Source organism: Gracilinanus agilis, chromosome 3 (genome assembly GCF_016433145.1).
Source record: "Gracilinanus agilis isolate LMUSP501 chromosome 3, AgileGrace, whole genome shotgun sequence".
Classification (NCBI taxonomy): Eukaryota; Metazoa; Chordata; class Mammalia; order Didelphimorphia; family Didelphidae; genus Gracilinanus; species Gracilinanus agilis.
The window spans coordinates 292,201,311-292,211,358 of NC_058132.1; the positions used below are offsets into that span (position 1 = coordinate 292,201,311).

Consider the following 10,048-nt stretch of genomic DNA (forward strand, 5'->3'; position numbering starts at 1 on the left):
GCCAAGAGCTAGGGATAGAAGTAGAAAAAAAGTGATCCAATCTCAGCTCCCAAAGAGTTTGAATTAAATGAAAAAAAATCTTACTCTCTACCTGAATGAGAGAGCATATAAAAGAAAATTCAGCTACAGAGCAAATAGAAATGCCCAGAAATTCTAAATGTGGGGGCTGGCTGAGAAGTAGATGGCAATGCCTGGAGGCCCTTATGTTAGATCATCTCTTACTTCTTACAACCCTAGGAAATAGGTAGTGCAAGTATTTGTCTCCTCACTTTAGAAATATTGCTGTTTGTCCTTCATTTTTTAATAGGATTAATGACATCACAAATGATGATGTCTAGACTTGCTCAAAAACTATATTTAAGTGAGGCAGAATTACACAGCCATTAGTCTCACTCTCTCTTCGAGTTATCGAAGTCCAATGGCAAAAGTCAGGATTACTAACAATGGCCCAGGGGATGACCTTGGCATCTTCAATGTCTGACCATAGGGTCTGCTTCAACTGCCTTCATGGCCATTGGAACAAATATTCTCATATGTTGGAAGAAGTCTTCACGGGCTTGGGACAGACATTCGCCTCAGTCACTGATGCATGTGAGGCTAATCTGGTTTAGACCATCTGCAAAGAAAGTTTTACTGTGGCTGTTGTTGCACGTGGTACAGCTTCTTGTAGTCCCAGTGAGAGTTAGGTGACAGGTGGACATCAAAGGTGGATAAACAGTCCTAAATATCCTATACTCCCCATTTTATAGATGAATCAGAGTATTAGAACTGGAAGGGACATTAGAGTTCTCACATTATTACCCACCATTCTTTTGATTGTTTGCTTATTTGTAAGCAGATCTATGGTTTCATCAATATACAGAGCTCCCAGAAAAGAATTTCTCTCCAATACACATTGATGCCTACCTTTGAATTTAGTTCACAAAATGTTTTTTGGCTACACTACGAGTATAGACATCCTGCCCAGGGACAAGAAACCTATAACAAGAAACTGAACTGAATTCAAAGGTCTTTTTGACTTCATCAGTGGACATCAGTTCGTTATCTACTAGGCTAGGCTGCAACTCAATCCTCTGTTTACAGATGAGGAAACATAGAGGAAACTAGAGCGTTTAAATGATTTGCCTAAGGTCACACTGGGAGTTGGTTTCTGAGGCAGGATTTAATTCCAATTTTCCTGACTCCCAACCTTGGTTCTTTGTCCATTATACAAGTAGATTTCAACAATCATAAAGATAAAATCTTTTGTAATATTTTAAAAATAGTTTTATAATATTTTATTAAAAATGACAACATATGACTGAATAATTCCCATTGCTAATCTTGATTCTGATCTTTGTACCTCTGCCAAAGAAATGATTCTTTTTGCCATGTTCCCATTTGGACTCAAGTTACTCAAAGGATGGAATAAAAGAAGAGGACCCTTAATACTGCAGGATGAGGAATTTAGAGCAGTTGAATAGCAGTGCAAAAAGGATTATCCTTATAATTCTTTATCCAGAGAGGGAACAAGATTATGAGGATGGTTATATGCACCCTGCCTAAAATCAAGAGACAATGATGTACAGGACAATTTCACAATGTTTTCCTATGATTACAGTAGAAGCTGGTCTTTGAACACAGTGCTTTCAATTGTTCTCATTTTTAGCACTGTGTTAAAAAATCAGCTTCTACTGTAATATATATATATATATATATATATATATATATATATATATATATATATGTATGTATGTATTTAAGAATCTGAACTAAAATATCACCTTGGATAAAGGGAAAGGAACACACATTAATTAAGCACCTACCATTTGCCAGGCATCATACTAAACACTTTATAGACATTATTTCATTTAATCCATAGAATCACTCTGTGAAGTAGTTTCTACAATTAACCACATTTTATAGTAGAAGAAACTGAAGCAGATTTAACTGACTCTCACAGGGTCACACAGCTAGTGTCTCAACTGAAATTTGAACTTGGGTCTTTCTGAGTCCAGACCTAGAGTTCTACTCACTAGGCTACCTATCCTGTAGGATGAGAAATGAAGGAGAAAAGAATTTGGTGATTTTAGATTGTGGTGTCAAATTGATGCATATTTTCAAAAATAGGTCTTTGTGTTCACATTATAAGAGTATAATAAAGGTTGTGTGTGAAAAATTATACTAGGTTTAGTGTCATATGACTGGAATTGCCATGCTTACTTAGCTTCTGTAAGGATGGGGGTGGGACAAAAAGAACCAGAAGAAGGCTGTTGGTGACAGTTATTGACAGTTGGGACCAGAGAGGGATTCTGGGTAATTCTCCGGAGGAATAGGGAGAAGGAAAAACTTCCTCCAGAGTACTGAGAGAGGGAGGAGGAGAACATCTCAGCTCAAATCCAGTCCTGAGGGCTTCCTGAGGACCTTTCTTTGGACATTGAAACCCTGATTCCCTGGTCAAAGGCATCCCATCACTTCTCACCCAGCAAGACTTCAACCATCAAGACAATTAAGTTTTGGGATTCCATTTTGGGAGCAATTCTCTTAGGTTCCTTCCCTCATTACCCAACCTTGCTGAGAGACCCTTTCAGGTCTAACTTACAATTACAGAAAAGGATAGAAATAGAAATAGAAGGAGAAGGGACAAGGGGGGAGATGCTTAGGAGTGGGAACCCCAAAGGTTCCCACCTGAGTGACGGACCCCATAGAAATAGAGAAGAGGGCACCCAAAAATCCCTCCGCTCTTCACCCCCTTCCCCAATCCCTGAACTGTGATTAATAATAATACATTAGTCAAATAGCATTCCAGAGTGCCTAAGAGACAACAAGGAGAAGGGGAATTACAGTTTGGTCTAGCTGCCTCTATCTTGGAGACAGACCACCCACTGTGAAGTTGACTAACCTCGGGGGAGGCTTGCGTGAACCCTGCCCTCATTCAGAATCAGATTGGGGTCCCCAATACCTCATTTCTTAGGGAAGCCTTGCCCCCAAATCCTGTGGAGCAACAAGACCATCCAGGTCACCCAGTTTTGGGGCATCACCCCTTTAAAGTCTACCGCAGTGTATAATTGGTGGAGGGGAGAGCTAGAAGAGAGTCTCACCTCATAGACTCTCTCTATCTCCCCTCTATCATAACATTTGGGTATTGGCTCTCTTTATTCTTATACTACTTAATAATTGTCTCTCCTTGGGAAAATGTACCATAGACTATATCTTAAATTATATATGTATATATAATATAATAAAATTATAACAAAATATAGAGAAAATAATATTTGCTTTGATCTCAATCAATCCATTTTTCAATAAGTATTTATTGTGCCTACTGATAGCAGTTAGACGGTGCAGTGGAGTGAGTGCCAGACTTGGAGTTAGGAAGGTCTGAATTCAAGTCGGTCTTCAGTAATTTACTAGCTATGTGACCCTGAGCAAGTCACTTAACCCTATTTGACTTCGTTTTTTCATCTGTCAAATTGGCTGGAGAAGGAAATGGTAAATCACTTCAATATCTTTGCCAAGAAAACAAGAGTCTGACACAACTGAAACAACTGAACAGAAACAACAAAAGTGCCTCCTATGTGCCAGTCACTCAAATAAAAAGCAATGAATTGAAGAAATGAAGTAGTCTCTGACCTAAAGGATCTTATGTAATATCTAGGGAGGTAACAACTACATTTATAAGGATATAGAAAAAAAATATATATAAGGTAGCAGCATGGGGTAGGAAGGAAAAAGCACTAGCAGCTGGAGGCATCAGGAAAGGTTTCAGGGAGCATTTTTGCAAAGAACAAATGACATAATGGTATGAAGATCAAATGAGATAATGTACTTGAAAGTGCTTTGTAAACTTTAGAGCAGTGTTCAAATGTCAGCTTTTATTACCAGGCACTAGGGGCTGACCTAAACAACACAGTGAAGTCAATAGTTTGTCTTCAGCTTTTCCAACCTCTCTTTGATGTGCTTGCTGCCTCTTTTCCTCTGCATCCTTTGTCCCAGCTATATTACCTATCTATATAATCCTCTGTCCATCTGTCCATCCATTCACATACTTATTCCTTAAATAAATAGTTGTGCTCTTTCCAGATTTTTGATAACAAAAATTGATTTCAGGAAATGATTTGATAAAACACACACACACACACACACACACACACACACACACACACACACAATCCAATTCATATTGAGAGACTCCACAATGCAGAGAGAATTTGGCTGATTAGGAATAAGGAAACTTGGATCTGAGCTCTGATTCTGCTACTTTTCAAATATGAGCTTGGCCATATAATCTCTGTGATCCTCAGCTTCCTCATCTATAAAAGAGCAATAGTAATACTTCACCTGTCTCCCATGATTTCTAAGAGGATTAGAAGAGACAAAGTGTTTGAAAGTACAATGTGACTATCATCATACACAATTATAAAGTGTTAATAATATATTATCACCTCTTCCATTACTGAGCATAGTGCCTGAATTGTAGGTGCTTGATAAATGTTAATTGATTGACTGATAATAGAAGATCAAGCTTTAAAATCCATTGTTATCAATCTCTAAAGTGTAAAAAAGAAAATTTACGTATTTATAGATATATATATTAAAATATGTGGCTGCCAGGAATCAACAATTCAGGTTGATTCCGTAATTAAATCAGACCCAAATCAGCATCGGGTTGAAGAGTTTATTTACAATCTGGTAGGTAAAGAGTAGGAATAAAGAGAAAGGGCTGGACGGAGAGAGAAGGTTAAAAGGCTAAATAAATGAAGCTGTAAGCCACAAGGCCCAACAGCCAGATAGGCAGAGTTTAGAATTGGCCCAGCTAGGCCAAGGAAGTCAGCCTAACTTACCCACGTGACAATATAGAGCGTAAGTTCTCTGTGGTCTCAGGAGATGCTTCTTCTTCCAGTTTGAGATGGCAACTGCCCCCCACAGGAAGTTCACTCCCTTACTTAAAGAGATCGTGTCTTTCATCACTTCCTGTGGTCCACCTCTAATTCAAATGGAAAAATGGCAGTTTCTACATTGATTTGGACTGCCCAAAGGGCAGTCCCTTATTCTTGATTTGTTACTTATTGTCACGTGTGGGTAACTCGTCTCCCCTCCCCACTAAGGGAGGTTAGGATTACATCATTTCTACGCCTAGGATGGGTAGATTTTTGACTATTAATGGGCTCTAGCTAATTCCATTTACAAAAGGTAAAATTTGTGGCATGCTATCCAGATAGAAATATAACTTATGAATGTATTTCCTTTCTAACTTTATAACATACTATCCCTGTCCAAGTTCTTCCATTTTTAGTTTGAATATTCTCCAATTTCTATGTTTCTGCTTATGATTTGTCCTTTGCCTAATTTATCCCCCTTTCTCTTATTCTATAATTGAATTCATTGTTATTGTTATTCAATTTTTTCAGTTGCATTCAACTTTTTTATCTCCATTTAGTGTTTTCTTGGTTAAGACACTGGAGTCCTTCTCCTGCTCTCCTCCTCCTCCTTCCTTCTTCTTGTTCTTCTTTTTCTTTTTCTTCTTCCTTCTTGTTCTTCTTCTTCTTCTTGCTGTTGTTCTTCTTCTTGTTCTTCTTGTTCTTGTTCTTCGCAATGAGGCAAAGTTAAGTGACTTGCTTAGGGTAATAAAGCTAGTAAGTGTCTGAGGGTAGATTTGAACTTAAGAAGATGAATTTTCTTACTATTAAGCCCAGTGCACCACTGCACCACATAGCTACCCCATTGAATCCATAGCCAGTTTTAAAATCCCAACTCAAATACCACCTCTTCTGTGATTCTTCCAAACCATAATGACCTTTCTCCCTACTCACTCTTCCTATGCTTTACCTCCTTTTATCCTTTGTTAAGCTAGCATTTCAAAACAAAACAAAAACATTCCTCTAATGAATTCATCATATATTATTTTGTATTATATATCTAAGCATGTGTTCTATGGCTGTAAGTTTCTGTAGGGCAGAAATTATGTCTTCTTGAAGCTCTTTACCTCCCCTACATTTAGCACACAAGAAGCATATAATAAATATTTGTTGATAAAGAGAACCTATCCTGGAAACCCTGAAATCATAACAAATAGGTGGCTGGCTATTTTTAAACATCTACTGGGGTCACTAATGCAGGGAGATCTCTGTTGGCTATGTTTCTTTCCTTCCCTCCAAATAATAATATTTTTTCTGTACTAAATATCCTCATCTTGCTAAGATCTTACTCAACTTTTAACATTCTAATTTTTCTGATTAACATGGACATATTTTGCATAATTATACATGTAAATGAGTATCATATTGCTTGTCTTTTCAATGAATAGAGAAGGGCCTGAAAGGCAGGAGAGAATTAGCAACAAAAAATAAGTATGTTGATAAAATTAAATTTAATTTCTAAAATTCCATGTTCTAAAATCTCTCTAAGGCATAACTAGGCAGGCATATTCTTTGTTACTAAACCCATGTCAAAATGTGTATATAAGCTCATCTGGAATATATGTATGCACTGAAATGCAATATGAACACTTCCCTCACTGATTTGAAGCTTTGGGGCTCTTATTGATTTATTTTTTTCTGTCAATAGTTCAGCTCTAACTTACAGATACCAGGCTACCTCTGGGCAAAACAATATCACTTATCCACTCCCCTCAAAATTTCTTTTTTGTGAGAGTCTGTGATTTCTTGTTCATCTTCCCTCTCATCATTTTGGAAAGAAGAAACATCTATAAATTACCAAGTACTATCTATTACTAAGTACTATGCACATTACAAAAATGATTGATCTGTGCACTGTGAATAGTAGGTACTATTGTAACCCTCCTTTTACAGTTGAGGAAATGGAGGCAAAGTCATTAAATGACTTGCTCAGGATCACACAGCTAGTAGTACTCATATCAGTTGAGGTAATTCAAAACTTTGTGAGTCCAAGCCCAGAACAACCTAGCTTCCTTAGTTATGGTCTCTGGGTGTCATTTAGCTATGAGTTACTAATCCTGTTACATATCAATGGAATCACCAGCCTGTGTTCAATAGACTTAGTTGAAGATACTGATGCTATATTTACTTTGAGTGTTTCCTAACTCCTAGGACAGTGATGGTGAACCTTTTAGAGATGGAGTGCCAACTCCTGCCTTTACCCCAACCCCCAGAACAAGTGTCCTATCTTATCCCCCCAGACACGGGGGAGAGGATGGCATGTGCCCACAGGGAGCACTCTGTGTGCTTATCTTTGGTACTCATGCCATAGGTTCACCATCGCTGTCCTAGGATCTGGGTTTCCAAGTGGTGGGAAAGACTCCCAATACTTATCATGGTGGTTGCTAAGTAAATATCTTTTGACATCACTCTCACTACTTTGGTTCAATTTCACTATTAAGATTGGACTCAGAAAAGGGGAAGGAGGTGCTTCAATTTGCAATATCCTCTGACAAAGAGATGCTCCAAAGAATAAAAAGGCCCTTAAAATAATGTCTGGGGCCAAGTTTATTGCTGCCCTTGTGATATACATGGATTTATCACCATTTAGCCCTTCAGTGTCCTCTTTACTGGCCACTTTTTACCTACCTCAGATACTTCAAAGCATCAAAAAGGACCCATAGCACAGAGGAATAGTGATATACTGGGAAATCCACTGGAATAAGACACCTCTAGGATTTGACAGTTCCAAAAGAGAGAGCTCTCCTGGCTAAGTCTCTCTCTTGCCCTCCTAAATAGTTCCATACAAACAGTCAAATGGTTCTGCTAAATGGCTTAGTGGAGAGTCATTTAAAGTCAGGAAGTCCTGACTTTGAATCTGGCCTCCAGGGCTTTTAGTGGCAAATCACTTGACCTCTTCTAGCCTTAGTTTCTTCATCTGTAAAAATAAAGATAATAATAGCATCCACCTTTCAGAGTTGTTGTATGGATCAAATGAAATAATATATGTAAAGCACTTCGCAAATGTTAAAGTTCTATGTAAGTTTTAGCTAATATCATTTCTATTATTATTATTATGACACTTGCCCAGAACTCACCCTTCTGTATTTATTATCAGCTCCCTTGAGATGGTGTCTGAATGAGCAAGCCTGTGCTGCTTTCTGTTTGCTGCTTCCATATACAACTCAGCAGCTCTGCCTTCCTTAATACATTGAATGTGATTACTTTGTTAAGATCACATAGCAATGGTCAATTTGAAGAATCCCATTTCAATTCACTCTGCATTAGCACTTAGACTTTTAGTTCTAAGAAAGCAATTTAGGAGTTTTGATGGTCACTTTTCAGCTACCTTGGTAGACAGACATAGTCTCATCCACACAATGTGGCTGGTTTTAGCTGCATTTAATGAAATAAAATCTATTCTCCTATGGAGAACTGGACATTTGTTCAGGATAAAAATACTGAATCTTTAAATTCTGGGAAAATTTAGTACCAGTTTGTGGTATCAGTCTGAACTTATTTTGCAGTGTGACATCATTAGGCTGTGCTCCTTTCAAAAACCAACTAAAAGTCACTGCTATAGTCTCCTAGCTTTAGAAGTAGAGGGTGGTCCCCGATTTCACTTGAAACATGTCAGATGCACAGACACTACTAAATATAGTTGTAGTTATTACCAGAGAGGACAGAAGGGTCAAATGATTAAGAGAAGAGAAGGACCTTCTACACAGTTCAGAACTATGATTCACTTCTTGTCAGAGCTGAAGGATTAGGTTTTAGATTGCTGGGAAGGATAAAGACCAGATGTATCTGTAATAGGTACATAGGTAAAAGGTGGCCAGATTTACAATAAATATATTTCAATTCTTTCCTACCTTGGTAAGGTCAGGTTGTGGCACTGGAAATCTGAGGGAGGAAAAAAAAAAGCAGTATTTAACAGCAGTAGTTTTTCTCCAGCCCGTTTCCTTGATCACAGTGGGAGATCATTTAGCCTATGTTTTCTTTCCTTCTATTTCTAGTGATTTTATTTTAAATGAAATAAATCTGACACAGAATAGTCTAAAACATAAGGACAAGTCATTACAGGCTTTCTTACTCTGAAACTCCACTCACTATTTGTTGACTGTTTTCACTAAGATTATTATTTTTTTAACCCCATGTAACTCCATTCCCATTTCTTTCACTCTGTGGTCCTCTCCCCAATCCATCCTTACCATGTACCCTATTTTGGGATAGAAAATGAGATAGAGATGATAGTCACAAATGTAAGTTATTATAAAGAATTATAGCCTTTTTGATTTGTAATAATCATTATCCATCAACTAATCTAGCCTTTCTCTCCATTACCTGCTCTTAACCCAATTTTCTTGCTAAGAAAAGGAAGACTTGGAGAAAGGGTAAACCTCATGTCCTAAATCACCACTTATTCATTTTTATTCTGCTTCTGCTTAAAGAGGATCCCATTACCCTTCTGAGGTGACCTATTTCATATTTTTAGACAGGTATAAATTTTTAGGATGCTTATCTTTATTAGCCTAAATCAGCCTCTATTTACTTTCATTCATTTCTATATTTCTATGTCCTGGAACCCAATACAATTCTAAAATTTCTCTTTTATAGCATCTCTACAAATACTTGAAAATAGTTGTCATGTGTCTCTCATCTTTCTCACTCCAAACTTCTCTTTGGCAAAATATCCTTACTTCCTTCAGTCTTTCTTTATCAGGCAGGATCTTCAGTTTTTTCAGCACCTTGGCTGCCCCCTTCTGGAGGAGCTCTAGGTTCTCAATGTCTTTTCTGAACAGAAACCTTATCCTTAATCTAACTGTAGTGTTTTCCTGTCTCTGAACCTTTGGATATCCTATCTCCTATGCCTGGAATACTTTCACCTTTTCTCAGCCTATTGAATTATCAACCAACCATTTAAGAGCAGATCGAATGTTATCCTCTTCAGGAAGCCATAATCAATACCAAAAACTAATCCCAAAGTCAGAAATGCATTTTTCCTTCCTTCCTTCCTTTGTTTCTTTGTTTTTTTATTTCTTTGTTTCTCTCTCTCTCTCTTTCTTTCTCACTCTCTCTTTCTCTTTCCTTCCTCTTTTCTTTCTTTCCTTTTTCCCTCCCTCCTTCCTTCCTTCCTTCCTTCCTTCCTTCCTTCCTTCCTTCCTTCCTTC

General features: G+C 37.7%; 1 pseudogene; it reads left to right on the forward strand.

Moving 5' to 3' along the window:
* Window positions 1-443: 443 nt before the first annotated feature.
* LOC123241488 overlaps window positions 444-10,048 on the forward strand; it is a 125,665-nt pseudogene continuing 116,060 nt past the window's right edge.